The sequence below is a fragment of the Periplaneta americana genome, chromosome 15 (assembly GCF_040183065.1).
Source record: "Periplaneta americana isolate PAMFEO1 chromosome 15, P.americana_PAMFEO1_priV1, whole genome shotgun sequence".
In the NCBI taxonomy this organism is placed as follows: Eukaryota; Metazoa; Arthropoda; class Insecta; order Blattodea; family Blattidae; genus Periplaneta; species Periplaneta americana.
Window position 1 is genome coordinate 170,832,531 of NC_091131.1, and position 23,913 is coordinate 170,856,443.

General features: G+C 35.0%; 1 protein-coding gene across 2 annotated transcripts in view; it reads left to right on the forward strand.

Moving 5' to 3' along the window:
• Positions 1-323: 323 nt before the first annotated feature.
• LOC138715535 (E3 ubiquitin-protein ligase MARCHF3-like) overlaps positions 324-23,913 on the forward strand; it is a 90,724-nt gene continuing 67,134 nt past the window's right edge. The window contains exons 1-2 of one of the 2 annotated variants that reach the window (XM_069848574.1): positions 324-794; positions 14,745-14,789. The gene's annotated coding sequence lies outside the window, so the exon portion shown is untranslated. The remainder of the gene's footprint in view (positions 795-14,744; positions 14,790-23,913) is intronic. The other variant, XM_069848576.1, reaches the window with a different exon arrangement.

Sequence of the window (23,913 nt, forward strand, 5' to 3'; positions counted from 1 at the left end):
CGCTCGCGCTGTTTCCGACCCGACGGACCGAGAAGGGAACGAGCGCCTCGTTCACCCATAGACTACTAAATAACCGCTAGACGCTCACTGGCGCTAGTGTTATGTTCCCAAATTGAACAGTCGACGAGCGGCCATTTGTTTGGTAGAGCTGAATAAGTATGGTTCTTTCGTGTGCTGCTTTTTATTGCAGCAATGCACACGGATGTAACGATAAAGAAGGAAGGAATGTTATATTTTACTGGTTAGTTAATAAAAATTTCTTCTAAATTATGAAGCAGACTTTGTTGAAACTCAGTGTTTACGAATGCATTCAAACGGAGATATTGTACATTAAACATAATATTTTTTTTGAAGAAAATAAGGAACTTATTTCAAGGAAAACAATACAAACGGGTATAATTCGAAATCGATTGTAACAAGCTTCGTGTATAAGATAACGCGATAGGCCTAAATGAAATGGTACAGACAGTTGTACCAGGTAAATGATTGGTTAGTCTACTTGTGCGTTCAGTCAGGATTCAACCTCGTCACGAATTTTAAAAGCATTCCAGCCATTAGTTTATTTATCAGTAATTCCGAATGTAACGTTACAGCTAGTAGAGATCGCAGCCGACGAGTTCTGCAGGATTTGCAGAGACTCGGACAGCACGGAACATTTCATCTCGCCGTGCCGATGTAAGGGAACATTGGCTCTAATTCACCTCTCCTTGTTGGAAAGATGGCTGGCAGAATCGGACACCAGCGTGTGTGAGTTGTGCAGATATCAATCAGTACACAACTGTACGGACCCCCAGGTACGCATTTGCTTATTTCCAAATATGAGTTGGAGTGGCAATATCCACACAGTTCCCAACATCTCAGCAGCTCCTATTAATAGGCATAATAGGATGAATGAAAGAGTGAATCTGTAACATCGCCCCTACCATAGGCTATGATGATGATGATCCACATACTGTTCATTACCTTTTGTGGAATTATCTGTTAAAAATAGCGAGTTAGAAGACAGAATCTAACTCGTTGGTTAAAACAGATGTTTTTGTATATCTGTTGCCTTTGAACGTGTTTTTGGAGATAAACTTTCGAATTTGAGGCATTTTAACGATCTCAGACTCTAGAATGATGAAATGAAATGAAATAGCCTACTAGTGTCCCTTAGAAGGGCTAAGGCCTCCTGCAAGAGGGAAAGCTCTGGCTCCGTTTTGCTCACGTGTCGAGCTAGTCCACGTGGGCGGAGTTATGTACTACACATCGACAATTATGACTAAATATTAACACTTTGTCACTTAATTATAACCAAGATATTCAACACTTTTGTCATTTAGGATTGTACTCATTGCTGTTAGTCTGTTCTGCACGTTAGTTATCACATTAGAATATTTAGGCTTTGTCATTCAGGTGATTTCAGTTCCTACTCATTGGTCTACGTTTAATTCGCACTCAATTAACATATTAGGATATGTATCGCTTTGTCCTTGGGATGCGTTGTCTCTACTCAACTACCTGTCGTCCTAGCTCCTTCCATCCTCTCCTACATTGTGCTACTCTCCTCCAGTGTGTTCCGATCTGCTGCCTGGAGGAGTCAGCCCATCTGATTCTCGGCCTTCCCCGTCTTCTCTTTCCTTGGTAGGGGTCCCAAGTAGTTGTTATTTGCGCCCATCTATTCCCCTGCAGCCTTACCACATGTCCTCCCCATCTCCATTTTATCCTTGCCGCTTCATGAACTATGTTCTTGGAGGATGTGATTTCTTGCAGCCTCTTGTTGTTAATCCTGTCCTTCAAAGATATGCCGAGTATTTTCCTCTCCATTCCCCTTTGGCATACTGCTAGGGTGTTTTTCTGTCTAGCTGTGAGGGCCCACGTTTGGCAGCCGTACAAAAGGACTGGAACGATACAGGTGGTGAGTGCTTGGGGTCTGAGGTTCCTATTTAGTGAAACAAGACTCTAGAATACTCACTAGAAACATAATCACAGGCTAAAGTTTGTTTACAGACAAATATGATTAATAAATCGACTAGTGGATTATCTAATGATCGATAAATACACAAACGATATATCCAAACAGGTATACCAACCGTTGAATATACAATCTATGAAAGAAAATTCCCGATCAACAGCAATTAATTTCTTTTCGTCAGAAGAAGCATCTGCCAAAAAAGGAGCGGCTGCCAATGCAGACCTTAATAAAAGCACTCAAGATAAAAATAAAGCATATAAAATATTTATATGTCACAATGAATTGCTCTATATCATGGAGTAAGAAAAAAATTGAAAATGTGACTTTTTCACTTCCCGGTTCCGGTAAAAAGCCTTCATGTATAAATTATAGTATAGGCATTATTAATGACAAGTCAGTTTTATATGAATATCACTAATTGTTTTAGACGCGAAAGATTAAAGATGATAGGTCTACAACTTATTCGTGATTGCTGTATATATCTTTAAAGACAAGCTATAACAACTCCTAATGGATTATAGTTAAGGCAGAAACAAGATACTTAAGTCCATTAATAATATATTACAATATAATAATATATTAATAATACTATGTCTGATTTCTACTTACTTGTTGTTTACATTTTATTATTATTATTATCTTATTCAGTTTTGTGTGTAAAATTGTAGTGTACTTTGTAAATTTGTAGTGTGTTTTGTAACGCAGTTTTACTCCTGGTTGAGTGTTAGAGAAGGCCGTACGGCCTTAACTCTTCCATTTTAAATAAATTATTATTATTAATATTAATATTAATAATAATAATAATAATAATAATAATAATAATAATAATAATAATAATAATAAGGAACATTAAATCCAGACGTTTGAGATGGGTAGGGCATGTAGCAGTATGGGCGAATCCATAAATTCAAATAGAGTGTTAGTTGGGAGACCGGAGGGAAAAAGACCTTTAGGGAGGCCGAGACGCAGATGGGAAGATAATATTAAAACGGATTTGAGGGAGGTGGGATATGATGATAGAGAATGGATTAATCTTCCGAAGGATATGGATCCATGGCGGGCTTATGTGAGGGCGGCAAGGAACCTCCGGGTTCCTTGAAAGCCAGTAAGTAATAATAATAGTAATAATAATAGTAATAATAATAATAATAATAATAATAATAATAATGACTTTCGTGTGTTCATTGTTTTATTTCATTCCTGTAGCTATAATTATGTCTACCCTCACTACAAGATACGAACCGATGTCAACAAATGTAACGCTTTATAGGATATACAATTCAAAGGCGTAAGTAATATAAATGCCTCATAGTTTCATGGAATTTCATTCAGAATAGGTCTACATGTAACTTGAAAATCGGCGATCCTGAGCCAATTATGTAGACCAATTTACCGACACAGTCGTTGCCCAGAGTGCACCATAGAAGGCTAGTCTATGCTACATCCGTGATGAAATGAGATGATGATGGAGATTTGTTGGGAACCGGAGCTCCCGGAGAAAACCTCTGTGTTGCCTGGACCAACACACGGGGCTACGCCAGGGTTAGGATTACAAGTCCAGCGCTCTAGCCACTAGACTACCGTGGCGGCTAGGATAAAACAGGCCTACAAACATGACTACTGATAATGGTAAAAATACGGCGACTTAACCGCGTTATAGGCCTAGTACTTCATAGCCGCATTAGTTATACAGGGTGATTCAGACCACCCGTAACAGTAATTTATTTCGGAAACTAGTGCATTAGAATTTTCGAGACAATATTTATAACTAAAGAACATGTGAACTTTCACTTGAGCTTGATTTCATCAATCAGCCCTAACAGCACATTACACTTTGAACACTGTATACAAAGAACTTCGAGATATGAGACAGTGAAATTATCAAACATATGATAGACCTACATGCACAGATCGATTTTCCTTTAGTTATAAAATATATTCTCCCTAAAAGATTGCTTCATAATAACCAGTCCGGTAAGGGACAGTGCATATTGGTTGTCTAAAAATTAGGTAGGTACTGTATTTCATAAATCTTGCATTGTACTGACAATTTAAAATCTGGATGAAGGAAATACAATAAATGTGATGTTTTAAAGCTGAATGCATTTTTCACGGCATGTTGTCACGTGCTACTAGTAGTAGTAGTAGTAGTAGTAGTAGTAGTAGTAGTAGTAATAATAATAATAATAATAATAATAATAATAATAGGCCTAATAATAATAACAAGAATAATAATAGTAATAATAATAGTAATAATAATAATAATAATAATAATAATAATAATAATAATAATAATAAACTACGGGTTACATCAGCTGCTTGTCTATGCGGATGACGTGAATATGTTAGGAGAAAATCCACAAACGATTAGGGAAAACATGGAAATTCTATGTACTTGAACCAAGTAAAGAGATAAGGTTGGAAGTAAATCTCGAAAAGACTAAGTATATGATTATGTCTCGTGATCACAATATTGTACGAAATGGAACTATAAAAGTTGGAGATTTATACTTCGAAGAGGTGGAAAAATTCAAATATCTTGGAGCAACAGTAACAGCGGCGGCTTCTCAAGGGGGTTACAGGTTTGTACACCCCCCAGTAATGTTCGTAATCTCCCGGTTTTGTTACTATTAAAATATATATATATATATATATATATATATATATATTTACAATTTTCATTCATGACTATCTGCAGCTGGCGTCTTGTTTTGTACGTCTGCAGGAACCTTCGAGCCTCTTGGTTTGCAAAGATGTTGAAAATCTATGAAAGGTAGTTTATAGAGATGTTCGGTAATGGGGGGACAGGGGGTTAGAGGCGTGGTCTACTGCTTTCTCATTGAGAAAGGTTTGTCGCACTCCCTGACATGGGACACCAACGTCAGTGCAGAAGAAACTAAATTCATTGGGAAAGTATCTGTTTCAACTAGACATTTGTCCGAAGTAATGAGCATGAAAAATGTATTCATTCAGCTTGTGCAACGGACAGTCGCATATTTCGCATATTACTTTCTCAATCTACATGCACACAAACGGCACAATACATAAAGGAGCTTGTATTTTGCTTTAAAGTTGTAAGAGTTGTCGTTCTGACAATAAATGCTGCTACCTCCCGACAGCCTACGAAAGCTGCATTTGAATTTTATGAATGAAAACGTTGGATTTGGTACTTGGTAGCATTCTGATGACGATTCTGTGCTCAAATGTTTTTCATGAGGTTAAATCGTAATATAGAGAGCTCCATCCACGACCCCGTCCACTTTTGGACTTTCTGTATAAATAAGTATGCTTGTATTTAGTCATTTTACTTATTAATTGCATATAAATAAGCTTTATATGTATAGACCTCAGGCATACACGGTTTTAAACATTGAAGTAAAGTATGTTTAACTCCTCTCCGATATCCATTGTGCACCACCATATTTTCAAACCACCAGCCGCCACTGAACAGTAACAAATATAAATTACACTCGGGAGGAAATTAAACACAGAATAAATATGGGAAATGCCTGTTATTTTTCGGTTGAGACGCTTTTATCATCTAGTCTTCTGTCAAAAAATCTGAAAGTTAGAATTTGTAAAACAGTTATATTACCAGTTGTTCTGTATGGTTGTGAAACTTGGACTCTCACTTTGAGAGAGGAACAGAGATTGAAGGTTTTTGAGAATAAGGTTCTTAGGAAAATATTTGGGGCTAAGAGGGATGAAGTTACAGGAGAATGGAGAAAGTTACACAACGCAGAGCTGCACACATTGTATTCTTCACCTGACATGATTAGGAACATTAAATCCAGACGTTTGAGATGGGCAGGGCATGTAGCACGTATGGGCGAATCCGGAAATGCATATAGAGTGTTAGTTGGGAGGCCAGAGGGGAAAAAAGACCTTTGGGGAGGCCGAGACGTAGATGGGAAGATAATATTAAAATGATTTGAGGGAGGTGGGATATGATGATTAGAGAATGGATTAATCTTGCACAGGACAGGGACCGATGGCGGGCTTACGTGAGGGCGGCAATGAACCTCCGGGTTTCTTAAAAGCCAGTAAGTAAGTAATAATAATAAACCCATATATTGAAACGACATTTTAAGTTATTACATTTTAACATAAAATAAAGAACGGCTTAATGCAATTTATGGTCTCTTGTTTCTTAAAAGTTAACTTCCGGAATGCATATACAGCATTAGGCCTACATGTTTCCGAGAAATAAATTCACACTGCAAGGCAGAAAAGCCGAATGAGGTGGAAAAGCTGTAAAACCCGGCAGATTAAATCGGCATGGAAACGAGAGAAGAAAGAGAAAGATAAGCAAGAGAGAAGATTAACTTACTCTTCACGACCTGCATAACAACGTGTTAGTAAACATCAGAGATCAGCTCGGGCTGGCTCTGCTTTCGGTTCAGAATCGCATTGTAAACTTCCACATCATCCTGAATGGTTCATAACATCCCCATTACAGTGTTGCGCATGACCTCCCTTCAGTTTAATTGAGTGTCAAGGCAATACCAAGTATAAATACCAGACCTATTATGAAATGTTATGAAAGAATCTGGGCATTGTTCTTGACTGAAATCTTATGAAGCCCAGGTCCTCTCTCATGATAATCCAGTATATATGAATCTGCTTAGTCAACTGTCCGAAGACATATTAAAATGAAATACAACCTGATAAACGTGAATGCATGTTTAATTAAAAAAATTGATGTGATGAAATGACACATAAGTTACTTTCTCAATGAATATAACTGTATGTGTGTATAGGAAAAAGAGAAACTGGAAGAATTACGTGTATTATTACCATTGCCATGGGAGGTCGAGTTGAACATTCCTGGACTTCTTTGTAGATGAAGTCGGAATGTTGCTTAGTATTAAGTTTATAATGCATTAGCTTGTGTAATCTATCCTTGATGCTGTGTTTTACTTCCAATATACGTGGTACAGTCATTAAGTTCTAATACTGAGCGCATAGTGGCGTTGTGGTGCACTATAGCGCATAGGTGGCGCCATGGTATGATACCTTGTCAGTTAGTCTCTCGACCCAACAAGAGACAGTTGAGTGCATGCACTGTAAGCAGAACTACGGTCTTTGTTGTGACGGCGATTTGAATGCGCGCGTCGGAACTCGAGTATGTTGCAGTTTGAGCAACGGGCAAACGTCACGTTCTGTCGGAAATTAGGCGAAACTGCTATAACCGATCATAACTGGAGACGAAACATGGTGTTTCCTTTACGATCCGCAACTGAAGCGACAATCCGCCACCTGGAAAACGCCATTATTTCCAAGACAGAAAAATCCGCAACAAGACAGGTCAAAAGGCAAGGTGATGCTTTAACAGTTTTTTTTTTATTCAAATGGAATTGTTCACATAGAATTCATCCCACAAGGTGCAACTGTAGACAAGATCCTCTACAAAGAGATTCTTGGCCGTTTAAGCAATTCAATTCGTCATAAGCGTCCTGAGCTTTGGCATAGGAAGAATTGGCTGTTGCTACACGACACCGCCCCTGCACATCGCTCCATCCTTGTCCAAGAGGAACTGGCAAGGCAACAGGTCGCTGTTTTGCCACACCCTCCGTACTCACCTGATCTCACACCATGCGATTTTTTTCTCTTTCCCCTCATGTAATCAATCCTACGAGGGCGTAATTTTTATGCGGCCGAAAGGTCATGACTGCCACAAGAGAAGCCGTACGGCATCTTCCTGCCAACATCTTTCAGCGGTGCTTCCAGCAGCTACACCAACGTTGGCAGACGTGCATAGCGGCCAACGGCGACTATATGGAGGGAGGATGTCGATCTGTTTAAGTGTACGCCGTATCACGCGGCATCTTCTGAGACATCCAGATTCTTGTAGGTGCCTACCCTTCAGGCGTCAGTGTCAGAACTTAATGACTGTACCACGTATACCACATATAATATTCAATGAGATTATTGTTAAATACAGTGAAACAGTTAAAAATCTTGGCATTTTTATGGATAGCGATCTAAATTGGAACACTCAAGTAACACACACTTGCAAAAAAAATATTTTCTCAACTTCACTCTTTGTTTCATATGAAAGAATTTCTACCACTTAGTCTAAAAAAGAATCTTATTCAGACGCTTGTAATGCCCCATTTTGATTATTGCGATTCCTTACTAACTAATGTAAGTTCACTCTTAGCTGAGAGACTACAACGTGTTCATAATATGTGCATACGATTCAACTGCAATACTCGTAAATGTGACCATATAACACCTTCCCTCCAGTTACTTTCATGTGTGCGTCTGAAGGAACGAAGAACAATACATTCACTGTCTCTTCTATTTAGAATCATGATTGCTTCTACTCCGAATTATCTCTTATCCCGCTTTCAATTTCTTACAACTCTTCGAAACCGGCATCAAGTACTTCTTTCTATCCCTCATCATAGAACGTCTCTATACTCATCCTCCTACACTGTAGAAATACCTCGTCTCTGTAATTCGTTACCTAATGACATCAGGCACTGCCGGACTTTATCACAATTCAAAATTAAATTGGAAAATTTTGTCTTGTTTAATGCTTTTTAGGTATTGCTAGAAGTGTTGATTTGTGGTTTTTTAATCTAGATTAAAATCGCAAGTTTGTTGTTTATGTTAGTTAATTAGGATACAATTAATTTTACTTTTCTTTTCATTTATTGTATCTATGTATTTATTCACACTGCAAATGGGTATGTACCCGTGGCAGTGGTAACTAATTACACTCAATAATGACAATTAATAATAAACACAACTAATAAAAAAACAATAATAATAATAATAATAATAATAATAATAATAATAAGGACCATCCTAAATTAAATGAAGCATGATCACTTCAAATTTCAAATTTTTTCAAACAAACTTAATCACTAATTTAAAGTTTGTGTGACTGCAACCTGTGTATATTTTTGTGTGACTTTACTTTGTTTATAATGTTTTTTTTTTTCTTTTTATTTCTGTTATTGTATTTGTATTTCTGGTGGTGTGGAAGAGAAGGCCTGATGGCCTTAACTACACCAGAATAAATAAATAAATAAATACATACATACATGAATGAATAAAATTATTAAAGTGTTATAATGAAGGGCATTTCATTAAAAATGCCTGAATAAAGTTGCTAACATTATTTGTCCCGATTAATCAGAAGTTTTTAACAATATGAAATTATCCACACGGACAATACAAAGGAGGATAAGGGATATTGAAACACTAGCTAAACGAGTAATAATATCAAAGATGCATCGAACTGTGGTCTAATCTCTCGCTTTAGGTGGAAACACAGATATTGATGTAGTAGAAGGGTTAATTTTTACCCACGTGATTACGAAGGATCCCTCTGTATAAGAATATTTTCTCCATTTCATTGCAGTTAAGGAGAATGCAACAGATTCAAGCATGAAGAAAATATGTAGAATATATGACTTGCAGCATAAAGTATTTTGTATCTGTAGTAACAGACGGGACTCGAAATATGACTTTTAAAAATTCTAGTAGGGGGACTAACGTTTAATGGAATTAGTGAAGACATGAAATGTTTCCATTGTATAACACACCAGGCTGACTTAGATTTATTTCAAAACTAGCCGTACCCGTGCGCTCCGCTGCACCAGTTAGAAATAAATATAAAGTAATTACATAATTAAAATAGGACGTTTGATCCAGAGAACATCCGTGTTTGATATAAGGATAAATCGTTTAATATGTTACTTAATTTAAATTGTATTTAAATAATTAAAATGCGATCATTTTGGTCCAGAGACCACTCATTTGGTGCAATGACAATTCCTTTAATAGGTTTCTTATTTGTTATTACATGCAACCATAGTTTAATGAATGTACAAAATAGCCTATTAAGTTTTCTGTGCATAAGAAGCTATTTTAATCTTACCTGTCCTCAATTCACTCAGACGTTACTGTAATAACATTGTAGCATTATGTCCATCCAGAGCAACTACACTTTCCAATTGTGAAGTAATAATTAATTATACAAATTGTTAATTTAGCATCCGATATTACTTCATACAAACACAGAAACATTCTCTTTAGGCTATGTTTAATATCTTTCGATTGTTGTTTTCCAAGGCCCCTTATAGAGGAAGTCATTTGTTCTTATTTCATTGCACCGCCTTAGATGGCAGTTATTTTAATTTTAAAACTCATTTATCTCATTAAATATCAGTTCTATCAAAATTTTGCAAAGAATAAAACTTATCGGAAATCTTTTTTAAAGAAACCTTTGTTATTTTACTTTTTTACAAAAATCAATAATAAGCGAGATATTTCGATTTATTTAATTCAGACCACGTTATAACCCCCCTTTCAAATAAAGTATTTTGAATGCCATATAGCCTAAAATCTAAGTTACAACGAACTTAATTGAATCGCACTTTTTAGAAAGGAACTAATTCAAAATTTGCTACTTTTCAGGAGAGCATAAAAACATTTTTTCATGTACATATAGCTGAATAAAATATTTAAGAATTACATTATATAAAGATAACATGGGATTGAATTTAATGATAACAGACTTTTGAAGAAAATGTTGCGCTACAATAGTATACATAAATTTCTAAATTTGAGACTTGGTTCCTTTCTTCACTGGAAATTGTTTTTGAAAGAACGAAGTAAATATACTAAGTTTACAACAGTTATTCAATGCAGATCTACATATATTTTGATTAAATTGACATGTTAGAAATTTTTAAAATACTATTATGAATCAAAAAATAATTCAAAATGGACATGTTTCATAAAATATTAACAAATGTGAAATGACTAGTGAGTCTCATTCATGGTGCACCAGGACCTGTGTAGTAGAATATGAAAATATTTCTTCGTAAAATGCTTCAGCATTTTCATCACTGACGTACTTCATTAGTTTCTTAAGGTCTTCAATGTTTTGGGCATTGATGGGAACTTTTCCTTCTGGATATGCCTTTGTTAGTTCCAGTGTCAAACTCGTAAATTCCCCTTCCCAAGGAGAATCATATTGCTTACATAACTCTTGATGTATGAGCGAGCTTCTACAACGCCAGGACTGTCTCAGCTGTATGTGAATTCCTTTCATATAGAGGGTGTGAAATGAATCTTTCTCTCACGAGGATTCTATGAAGTTTTTTCCGATATGATATTCTTTTTGAAAAATTAGACCATTACATACCAAAGTTACTGATCAGTTTTTCAGAGTCCACTTTGTACGGTTATTTCTATATATTCTTTTATTGTATACACCCTATCGGCCCCCTGTTATTGCTTTTCTGAAAACCCCAAAATCCCTATCACAAGGGAGAAAGGAATGGCCTCGTTCAGGAAAATAATTCTTTTTATAGTTTTGAATCTTCCAGAAGCTGCCAGACCAAGACAAAACCTAACTATTGTATGATTTTTGTTTTGGCCTGGGCAGCTATCTGAGAACATGTCTATGTTTTCATCAAAATAATATTTCAAAAACGAACAAACATCATTGGCTCCCTTTCGAGCCTGTCCTTCGTAATACACGTACAGCACAAATTGGTTGGCTTTAAGATCATGAATGCAAAATATATTAACCTATAATTACCTCATATAGAAGACTTCTTTGAACTGGTAATTGGGGGAAGGGCAGGTTTATAATATTATGCTGACAACATTCATAATGTCTTTGTATTTTAGGAGTCATCTTAGTGAAATTACTGGCTCATGTATTGACGCACACAACTTTCTCTGTTATGAAAATATCGTACTGTAAGAATAAAATAATAATGATTATGTAAACAACATATTACTTAATTATTACCTATACAAACATACACTGTTGTCTGTATAAACACATGTTTCGTAAGCAAGTTTAACAATATACCAAAAATCAATGTACCAGTACCATAACAGAGTTACAAATGATATGTTGTCATGTTTTCGATGTCCAAACGGTGAAGAAACGCACTAACTTCCTGACTTAGTTCTTTTCTTTACCGTAGTATAAATATCACGGTGATGTTAGAGACACATGAAAAGGTCTGACTAAGTTCATTTCTTCGCCAATCAATGTGTCTTGGAAGTAGTAATCTTTTGGCGAATAAAAACAAAAATGGCAAATTTTGACTTAGTTCCTTTCTAAAAAATGCGATTCAATTTATATTTCAATTTTCATATAACTCGATTCAGCCATTATCGCGTGAAAAGGTAACAAACATCCAGACAGACAGACAGACATACAAACAAAAATTTCAGGGTGGTTAATTATATATGTTAGGACCAATTATTTTTGGAAAATCGAAAATTACCAGAAAAATTTCGGATACAGATTTATTATTATTATTATTATTATTATTATTATTATTATTATTACTATTATTATTATTATTATTATTATTATTATTATTAAATAGATTCTCTCCATAGTAAAAATATCTATTGTCCTATCTTAGGTCGCCTGTCGCCTATATTCAGTATATTTACGAACACTTGTTTTCTGAATGAAAACTGTAAAGTCTAAACAAAGATCGTGACTAGGAGACAATAATTTACGATTTGTATTAAGAGTGGCAAATTGTGACGTGTTTCCTAGGTTGTTGTAGCACACTAAGAATAAAGGTGAAATAAAATATAATCTATCCATCTATAAATCATTATTATGCAATATACGTCACATGATTGGATTGAGAGTCCGTCACTGGGATCCAAACCGAGTGCTGTATACACCTTGATTGATATTACCTCATATATATATTGCGGCTTGCGCATCGTGAGTACAAATTTGCCGATAGCTGATGTACATTAAGAATAAATTATTCTCTTAATTGACAGTATCAGCGCTTTCCAGCTAAACCCAGTGTTCTTTTACAATCAGTAGAATGGTATTAGAAATTCGATTCTATAATGTGGGTATATTTATGTACGATTGGCAACACTGACTATTATCTTCGCCGTCTTATCATAGGAATGATAATTAAAGAAGCCACACTTACACTAACAAATTATCGGATTATTGGTCACTATAGGTAATTTGTTGGTGTAAGTGCGGCTCCTTTAGTTATTACTTCTATGAATAGATGGCGATGATAGTAACAAGTGTTGCCGATGATACATAAGTATACCCTCATTATAGAATTCAATATGGCATCCACGTGTGCTAATTTTATTGTAAAACAACACTGGGTATAGCTGACAACCGCTGATATTGTCAATTATAAGAAGAATTTATGCCTAATCTGCATCATCAGTTTCCCAGACGCTTTTTAAGCCGCCCCTATAATGGTCTGCCTATTGAAAACTAGAGGAATTATTTTAAAATTTGTCAGTTTTTTTATATCTTTGGTTCTGACTTATCGACTGAGTAGAAATTCGCTTACACGATCATAAAATCTTAGGTCAGATATCTTTGAACGTCAGTTTACCAGAAGGACCACTTCTGACCAATGAGTTTGGACAGACATAGAATGTATTAGCATTCAATAATCACAGTAAAAAGCAGTCAGTTGTAATAACCGGGTCAATGAATCTTAAGCTTAATACACACGATAAATATTAATAAAATCAGTGTATATATGTATGTATATATATATGAGTATTAAAAGGCACTAAGTAACATTTTTGGTAATGTTAGTTACAGTAACTGTGTAGGACAGCAGATTACTAACCCTATTTTAGAGTTGGTGAAGAAATTTCTGTTCAAATCCAAAAGTTGAGTCACCTGTCTTAATACTGGCTGCATTTATATGACAAATAAATATGTATTTGCATGAAGTAAACCTTAGTACCCTTTGAGAGTTTAATTTGGTAGTTTTAAAAGGTTTGTTTGAAATAATTAAAAAAAAACAATAGTTTGACACAGATTCTGAAAAAAGCATGAGATCAGATAGACTTTCTTGGTAAAGACAAGACTCAAACCGCTTAGAAGTTTATAGAAAATCTTTTGTGAAACTTCAGTTTATAAGACAGTAAATGGTATTCACTTTTGATCTAAATCTGCAGTTCAAAAGGCGGCAGAAGTTACAACAAAATGTCTCACGGAGTCCCACGAGATATCTGTAAGGAGGTTTATTATGACAGATTCTTTTCCAGTTGAAATTTCTTTAACCTCTAAATTACATTTTAATTTCACAGATTGAAATTTAGTCACTGGTTAACTTGCAACTTCTTTACCGTGTTAACATTTTAGGATATGAAATTTATGCTTGCAAAAATAACAACAAACTATCTGAAGTGCCAACTTATACTCTAATACTTAAGTAGAATTGAAAGTACAATACATTCATTTATTTCTATAATGATGATAATGATGTCTCATCTGTTTCGCATTATGTCCAGTTATTATTTATGAGGATGCAATTCAAATTTATGTTTGCAAAAATAATAATAAATAAACTGTAGTGCCAGTATTTATTGTCTGACATTTTCATATAAAATTGAAAGGAACTATCTACAATACATTCATTTATTTCTCTAACTACATTAAATTCAAAATTATAATTTATATACAATTTTTAAAATCAATGATCCCATCTTTACCTGTCTCAAAAATAAAATAAACGTACACATTAAAACTTTAACAATCCGACACATTTTTTTCAATTTACCAAAAACCACTGAAAGTGTAGTTAGCCCCTTTCATGTTTCACCAATTCATAAACATGTATTGTGAAAATAGTATCTGGTAAGTGTTCAGATGGAAGAAAGTATTACATTTTTTTATTTGTTGTTATTAGGATTGGTAGTAAATCAGTATTAGTAACTGTTACTGGCAATTACTGAGCCATAGATGTATTTCCAGCATAATTATTATTGCTTTATATTCTTTTTATAGGACCTATTCTATCCCGAAAGGCTGGCTCCTATAATGGCCCTTATTGTAAGTAACTTCACGATTTACCAATTTACAATAATATACTATTTATAGTACATAAATATTTAAAAGTTGTGTCACTAGATCACCATATGAAAGGTATTTAATGGAAAAAAAAGTTATAAAATAGATTTGATTTTATAACGTAGATACCGATAGGCTATCAGTTTTGGATTATACCGGATGTCTCAAAAGTCAGCTGTCTTAGTGCAAATCTCAAGTCTTGATGTAATGAATGTTGTACAATATTGACATTTGAGTTTTCGTTTGAAATAGAAAAAGCATTAATGTAAAATATGTTCAAATTGGTTTCCCTCTTGAGCGTTAAAAATATGGATGCGAGCATGGAAAGATCTTTGTACGTTATGAACATTGTTCTTGTGATAGCGTGATATGCAGCACTGCAGCATTAATGTTTTCTTTGAGATATCAGTTGAATGTGGATAGACTTAAGGTTTCGCCACAGGAAAGAGTTACGGTATGTGAGGTGTGAGGTCTGGGGACCTTGGCGGGCCATTCTGTAAGCACTCTACGACTGAACCATCGTCCAGGATCAATGTTCTCGTGAAGTCGTTCTCATACAACGAACATCGAAGTGCGGAGAGATTCGTCTTGTTGCAATTTGAATCTCCGACTTCCTTTACTGACATATCGCCGACTTACGGTTCGAATACATCTTTTAGGAGTTGCAGATATCGTTCAGTGTTGACGTGTCCTTCGAAGAAAACTCGCGCACTGTTATTCTGGGTATCGATATATTATGCTATGTGAGGATTCTCTTGCGATAACTTCACCATGTTGTGCTTGTGCACATGACCATGGTCCTGCCTGTTTATTTCATTATTAGTAAGCCAATTACAAAATTCTTCCCGGCGCACAGTGGCATATTTGGCAGATTTAGGCGGCCAAAGCTATTTTTGTACTTGAATTGAGTCTAAACTTGTTTTCTTACTAATATATTGTATTTTTATGAATAAAAATATTATTTCTACATTTTCAAGCCATTTAATAATACATTAAAATCAAGACATAAGTTCAACCTAAATATTCATGTTTATTATTGCTTAAAATCTGATTCACATTGATCACCCGGATGATGATGGTGTTGCTTATGATGATGTTGAGTGCCATGGATCATTTCACTTGCTATGTCAGTAGATTCTTTGACAAATCTTATTTTAATAGGGCAACAATAACGTGGCGAAGTTGGAGTTGGATTGTGGCAGATGTAATTTTTATTTTGCAACAAATTAGTGGGAAAAAAGTCCAAGAAATATTTTTATCGGAATCAGCATCATTCTGAAATTTCTGTTTAAATGGAGTTTAAATGCAGTCACATCGTCATTTCCAAATTAACACCAACCAGTTACTCGTTCTTTCTTCTTCAATTAAAGTTTGTACAACTCATAAGACGCGTCAACAATCGTGTAATCCTATAGTCCAATAACCTTTGTAACTTTTTCTTAGCAGAAATAATAGTAGCATCGTATGACTCCTCATTCGCGTAGCAATCCAATTTTGCCTTCTGTAACACACTGTAGCAAGGTTATAACTTTTTATTAATTCTTGTTATTTCATATTGTCTTATTGAAACACCAGCTTCAACAAACATGCCAAAGTTCTTAATTTCACCTGGGAAACTATAAGTCAATATTTCCGTACACAGTATGTAGTTCTATACAAACGTTCTTTCTTTCTTTCTTTCTTTCTTTTCTTTCTTTCTTTTTTTCTTCCGTTCTTTTGCAACTCTCAGTCAATTTCTGCAAAGTCTTCATGGTCGTCCCGGTTGATCCACTGTATTAGTAATCGCGAATATTCCTTCGAACAAATCATTGTTTTTGTTACTGAATGTATGCTCCATTTTGTGTGCTGTGGTCCATCTTCATTTCAATTCAGATTTATAACGTGAAAATTTATGCTTTATTTCCTTAATTTGTTCGCCTATGTAATTTTCATAGGCTAGCAGCTAATTTTCTACAGATTCCAATTTTGCGTTAAATTTTGGTAAACTTTGCCGCTGCATCATGTTACATAACTTCCTTCGAGATGTTATATTGACGTCCGGTGCCCTAAAAATTTCGTATAATATAAAACAGAAATAAACATAGGGTAAAAATATCTACATTTATACCAACATTTCTAGCTTAAGTTTTACTAATAGGTCTACCCTGCTTCATGCATTCAAACCTGAATTTTCAATTTTACATAATAATGTTCTTTTTTCTCCTTCATATTTTGACATGTGGGGTCCTGAAGGTCATTTCTTGCAAATTTAAATTTTCAAAATTAAGAAAATGCTTTTAGCTCCCCCTCCATTTTTTCTTCAACGTGTAAATGGTATATTTTTACAAAGTAATTTAGAAATTAATACTTCAACACACAGAAAGAAGTGCAATTTCATGAAATCTGTGCACTTAAGCTGAAAAGAAAAACGAAATTTTGGTGATGTAACATAATCATGCACGCAAGGTCGTAAATAGTTGATGAATCTTTATCCTATAAAACCGCGCGATTCCGTGGCTGATTTTTAAGTAGGCCTAATAGTGAAGTAGAAGCCTTAAAGTTTCTATTGAGGGTGGTTCACAATAAACCGGGAACGGAAACGACGAGAACGAGAACGAAAATAATGTTAAAATATATATTTTTCAATCTGAGCATTCACAATGGTTAATTGTGAATGCTCCCATTTAAATACATTTATTTTAACACTAGCCGTACCCGTGCGCTCCGCTGCACCTGTTAGAAATAAATATAAAGTAATTACATAATTAAAATAGGACGTTTGATCCAGGGAGCAACTTTTACAACAGCGCAAGATAATATGCTTCGCTCTCATTACCCAATTTTTTTTTGCATTGCATTTATTGCAGATATATTTTATGTATTTTAACATGATTCAATTGAGCATAGTTAAAATTTGAATTATAAAATAATGGATTGCTAAGCTAACGTACTATTACTGCATACTAAATCAATACACTCTCGTTGTTCTTTAATTGTCTGAGATTAAAATGAGTGTGTACATAAATATTATTTTAAGAAATACAGAAAACGAATGTACAAAATAGCCTATCAAATTTTCTGTGCATAAGAAGCTATTTTAATCTTACCTGTCCTCGATTTACTCAGACGTTACTGTAATAACATTATAGCATTATGTCCATCTAGAGAAACTACACTTTCCAATGGTGAAATAATAATTAATTATACAAATCGGTTAATTTAGCTTCTGATATTACTTCATACATACACAGAAACATTTCTGTAGGCTATGTTTAATAGCTTTCGATTGTTGATGTCCAAGGCCCCTGTTTCGATTGCTGTTGTCCAAGGCCCCTTATAGACGAAGTCATTTGTTCTTAATACATTGCACCGTCTTAGATGGCGTTATTTTAATTTTAAAACTCATTTATCTCCTTAAATATCAGTCCTATCAAAATTTTGTAAAGAATAAAACTTATCAGAAATCATTTTTGAAAAAACTTTTGTCATGTAACATTTTTCACAAAAATCAATAAGCGAGATATTTCGATTTATTTAATTCAGGCCCCCTTATAACCCCCCTTTTAAATAAAGTATTTTGAATGCCATATAGCCTAAAATCTAAGTTACAACAAACTTAATTTATATTCCAATTTTCATATAAATCGGTTCAGCCATTATCGCGTGAAAAGGTAACAAACATACAGACAGACATATAAACAAAAATTTCAAAAATGCGATTTTCGGTTTCAGGGTGGTTAAGTATATGTGTTAGGACCAATTATTTTTGGAAAATCGAAAATTACCAGAAAAATTTCGGCTACAGATTTATTATTGGTATAGATTATTTCCATTTTCGTTCTCGTTGTCGTTTTCGTTCCCGGTTTATTGTGAACTAGCCTTTACAGTAAAAACAGTACCGGTAAATATCCGGAAGTGAACTATTGTACTCTCGAATTTGCTTAAATTAACTTAAAAAATAATGAAAAGGAATGTCATTTTTTGATATCGCTTTGTCTTCGTCAAAATAGTTAGGCCTGTAATACCGATAAAAATATTTAAAATGTATTCAACTTTCCAGTTTCATCAGAATCAGCAACTATTCACTTCAAACCATACACCGAACAAATAATATTCACTGTAGAACTTGAGCTTACACAAACAATGCCGAGAAAAGGTGCGAGCACTGCAAGAGATGATCAAGTTTCCACTGTCATACAGTCTCAGAATTTGCGCGAAGCGATGGCAGTAGGGTAGTTTATTATTTCCCGTCAATTCCATTCAGCTTTACCATGTCATATTTTTTTCTACCCAAAGTGAGTTTTAGAAAATCGATTTTCGGCCGCCTAAATCGGTGGCCAAATGCCCCCACTGTGGGACGATCAGAATCACCACTACGAGTATGCAGTTCCTGCAAAAGTTGATTTTATAAGAATGATATTTATGATATTGCAGAATACGGTGCATAGAGTTTTAGGAATTCCAAGTTCCTTTCAATCTGATCGGGTGATCTAATACCGCAAAAGAACTGTCATTATCATGGATCGCCCAGTTTGTCGTCCTTCTCCTACAGAACAGGTATCCTGAGAGTTTGAAAATTAGATTCAGGTCTTTGGGTGACGACGGTGAAATTCAACCCATGTTCGCGGTTGAGAGAGAAAGACCTGAGGCATGCTATGCTGAATCACAATTTCGGCTTTACCTTGCATAATGTACGGTAGTGGCAAAAAACCGACCGACCCTTGTAGCTGATACAAAAGAATCCTGTGCTGTGTATTGTGTCAAACTGTGGTAATTTCAATATGGATAGTGAAGCCAGAGGTATGTACTGCTATTTAATGTAAAAATACGCAGTTATCTTTGCCGAATAGAGGTAGAAATGTAATATTGATGCCAGATAAAAATAAAACTCTCAAAGTTTTTTCGTCTGTAAGTTTGAGGCACTGAAGGAAACACAAGACGGTAAGAATCGAACAAATGCAGTAAATTTCATTGTTACAATTAATTGTACAAGATGGATGTGTTTTGTGACTAGCAGAATTTGAATCTGTGACTCTGAAATCAGCTACAAGGGTCGGTCCGGATTTTTTTGCCACTACTGTACATCCATTTCCTCTACATTAGCCTGTTATATATGATTATATTACTTCAATTACTCCCTATTTTTCCCATGAAACCAAAATTTCAGAACAGTATATAATTGTTCCAGTTCTACTTTCTTCTTTACGTTGCGAGATATGGACTGTGAATATATTCCGGTTATGCTAGAAATCATTCATAAGGTACCAGGAGCGGTGTAGCGTGTCTTGTGAAAGGAATGAAGCAACTGTGATTATTATTATTATTATTATTATTATTATTATTATTATTATTATTATTGTTGTATGAATTGCAGAATGGGTGTATAGAATTTCAGAAATCTACCTTTATCGTTTATATGCCATTTCGAACTTCCCATTAATCGCTGTAAACTAATCAATTCTGTTACACTGGTCAACAAAATTAAACATGTATTTTGTTAAAAGATAAAGAATGGGTGATTCTTGTAGCATTTTTCATGCTGATTTCAAACCTGTTTTCAAAATTCTGCTATCACCCAAGGGTTTTGAACAATTACCAAATGTACTTCAGACTTTTCTAGTATTGATATCTTGTAATATTTTACCTAAAATCATATTTATTTACCTAAAATATGTGTGTGAAATAGATTTTATTCTATACTTCGCTTGAGAAACCTCTCTTTTGATATAATTATTAGGCACATCCTAGATTCTTTTGTAACATCTTGTACATCAGAAACAGACCAAGCTCGACTTTTGGCTCTACAAGAAAAAGAAGCGGGTTCCTGGCTACAAGCTACCTTCCCCAAATATTGGAACGCTGATGAACAACAAGTCTTTTAAGACTGCAGTCGCTCTACGTCTTGGATGGAAAATCTGCGTGCCACATAAATATGTATGTGGGGAAGTTGTCGACACTTCGGTCACCATGCTCTGAGCTATGTCAAGAGTAAGGGACGTTTTTATAGACATTCAACAATTAACGACATAATCAAGAGAGCATTAACATCTTCTGGTATCCCAGCTATTTTAGAATCCTCTGGGATTAGTCGCACGGATGGTAAGTGTCCTGATGGATTAACCTTGGTCCCGTGGAGCAGAGGAAAATCACTAATGTGGGATACGACATGTGTGGATACCTTAGCTCCATCCCACTTGCCGACAACTTCTAAACTCGCTAGCCCTGCAGCAGAATCTGCCGTACTCAAACGTCGTAAATACGTACATCTAGTAGACAATTACATCTTCATCGTCTTTGCCGTGGAAACAATAGGTTCCTGGTGTAAACAAGGAAAAGACCTGGTTTCCGAAATTGATAGAAGTTTGGTGACTGTTACTGGAGACCCTCACTGCACCAATTACCTACGGCAACGAATAGGAATAGCCATCCAACGTGGAAACGCAGTCAGCATTTTGGGAACCTTTCCAGACGCCAATTCTTTCGATAAGATTTTCTTCATTTGAATATCTGAAAGCAAGACAAGGGTGAAGTATGAAGCCCCGTAGAATTGAAGACTGTGCAAAGAAGAGTTAAGGTGAACGTAGCCTGCTTGTTGGTCACATGGGACATTTGACAGTCATTTCATAAGATATTCTTTAAGTTTGTATTATATTGCACGAAATTATCTCTTTTGAGTGTCCAACAGTAATCTGACAGAACATTTGGGGTCAATTTTTCCTGGCAGCTCCTTTCCATTTCAGAAAAATACTGATGAAAACACTCCCCATGTTTGTCGCTGACTACCCGAAGGTTTTGAGGAAAGAAAAAAATAGATGAGAATCCAAGAAGTTATTTTCAGAGATACATGCCACCCCATCACGTTATATTTCTGAATCAGCTGGCTGACAAGTTCTCTGTAATCTTCTGATCTGTGGTTCCTAGAAAGTAATAGTCTGTTGAATGTTGCTTAGGTTCCCGGCATATCATTGGAACTGGAAAAGATATATGACGGGATCCTTTTAGCCAATTAGAGTAAGTATTAATTTATTCTCAGTAGAGCACAGCAGATTTCATGGACTCAGTTCCAGTCCTCATCTATTTTGCAATCAAAAGAAAACTCGTAAGCTCTTGTAATTCGTTTAGTAGCTAACATTAACCTGTGTGTTTTCAAAGTTAATTAACCACAAACGTAACAAAAATTGTTTGTGATTTACACAGTATTTCGAGGTATGTTTCACTTTACAAGATACTTTTACTACATTTAAAATTAGGACAAAGAAAACACAGGTTATGAAACTTGTTTCATGATTGTAAGTTCCAGCTCGACTGAGAATAAATTAATACTATCTCTCTCAGTCTTATGAGGAATGAAATTAATTTTTATGAAATGTGGCTTCATACGCAACAGTGGTCTAAAGTTTTAGGTTAATTGTTAGAGCAATAAAATGAAATATTTGACATATTTTCTTTCCATTCGCATGTTAAGGACAGTATGTACAAAAATAGATCTATTTTTCTAAAATTACAAAAAAAAAAAATGGTGGGTGGTAGAAAAATTCTGACTTCATTTTTGGAATCAGCGGATGACATTACGTAACAAACAGCAGAAATTGTACATTTAACAAAATCATTGCTGACCAGTGCATTATCAAGGAAATAGGGCCAGAATTGTCTCAGCAGCAGAGTTATGTCTATGATCTTCAGTGTAAGTAATGGCGACTCTACTGAATCTGTGAATTTGTCATATAATAAAAAGTTTTTAATACTGCTGACAATGGGGAAAGCAAAAGAACGTTTGTTTCATGCCCTTGTTGCAGGAATCGTTATCAGTCTGCATAAGTGAAAATGTAAACGTTTCGGGATAAACATGGGATAGCTTCCTTAATTTCGAGAATTGTAAAGTTTGAGTGCACTGTTGTTCCAGTTATCAAGTTCAGAGAAACCACAATAAATTCGATGTTTAGAGCATTGATTCATAGTTTCCTGTCCAAGGACAGATCTTTCACTGCAAACCCATCATTCTGCAATCTTTCTTCTTTTCTGCTTTCCTCTTCTCCTCCCTAGTTCCTCGCTTCACACTTTTAGCATCCCACCACAACCGTGATACACGTTCATAGCATGACCTTGTTCTATCAATTCCATTCCATCACACATCTCTCTACTCTGCTTCCTTCACAAAACGCACAGCTCGTTCCTTGAATTCAATGTCATAGGAAATCAGGAGAAGTCTGAGTCTAAAATATTTTAAGTAGACTCTACTTAGAAATGTTTTTAATGAACAGAACTACACTCTTGCGGAAGTTTCCAAATAGTCTTAAATGACCTAGTTGTTATTTTTTTCTCTTCTCTCTTCTTTTTTTCTTTTTTTATCATCTTCATATATTACTTAATCATTTGTATTTCTATGCCATTCAGTAGACTTTGCTAATCAACATTTTATGTCTTGTAACCCACATGTATTCTCCTATTAGTATATTAACTGTATAATATATCTCAAGTGAAATAATCGTCGAATTTATCTCGAGCATTTTAGGCCTTATAAATTGTGTGTTTGTGTGTGTGTAAGTGTGCATATTCCCCTTATGTTATGTAACTGATTTTGATTATGTGTAATTTTCTACTTTATTCTATATATTATGTAACCGATCTTGACTATTTGTATTTTTATATTATGTAAATGATCTTGACTATTGTAATTTTCTACTATATTTTATGTAATTTCTAAGGTATTTTCTTTTGTTTTGTTTTGTAATCTAATTTTGTATTTCATGTATATTATTGAAACCTGGTTGAGTGGAAGAGAAGGCCTCATGCCCTTAACTCTGCCAGGCAAAATAAACCTGCTACTACTACTACTACTACTACTACTACTACTACTACTACTACTACTACTACTACTACTACTACTACTACTACATGATCCATATAACTTAATGTCGTCTATGATCTGATATCTTCTTGTGCCCCGAACTCTTCTCGCATTCACTATTCCTTCCAGTGCATCCTTCAATAGAAAATTTCTTCTCAGCCAGTAACCCAACAAATTCCTTTTTCTCCTCCTGTTAAATTTCAAGATCATTCTTTCTGCACCCACGCGTTCCAACACAGCTTCATTTCTTTTCATGTCTGTCAATTTCACACGCTCCAT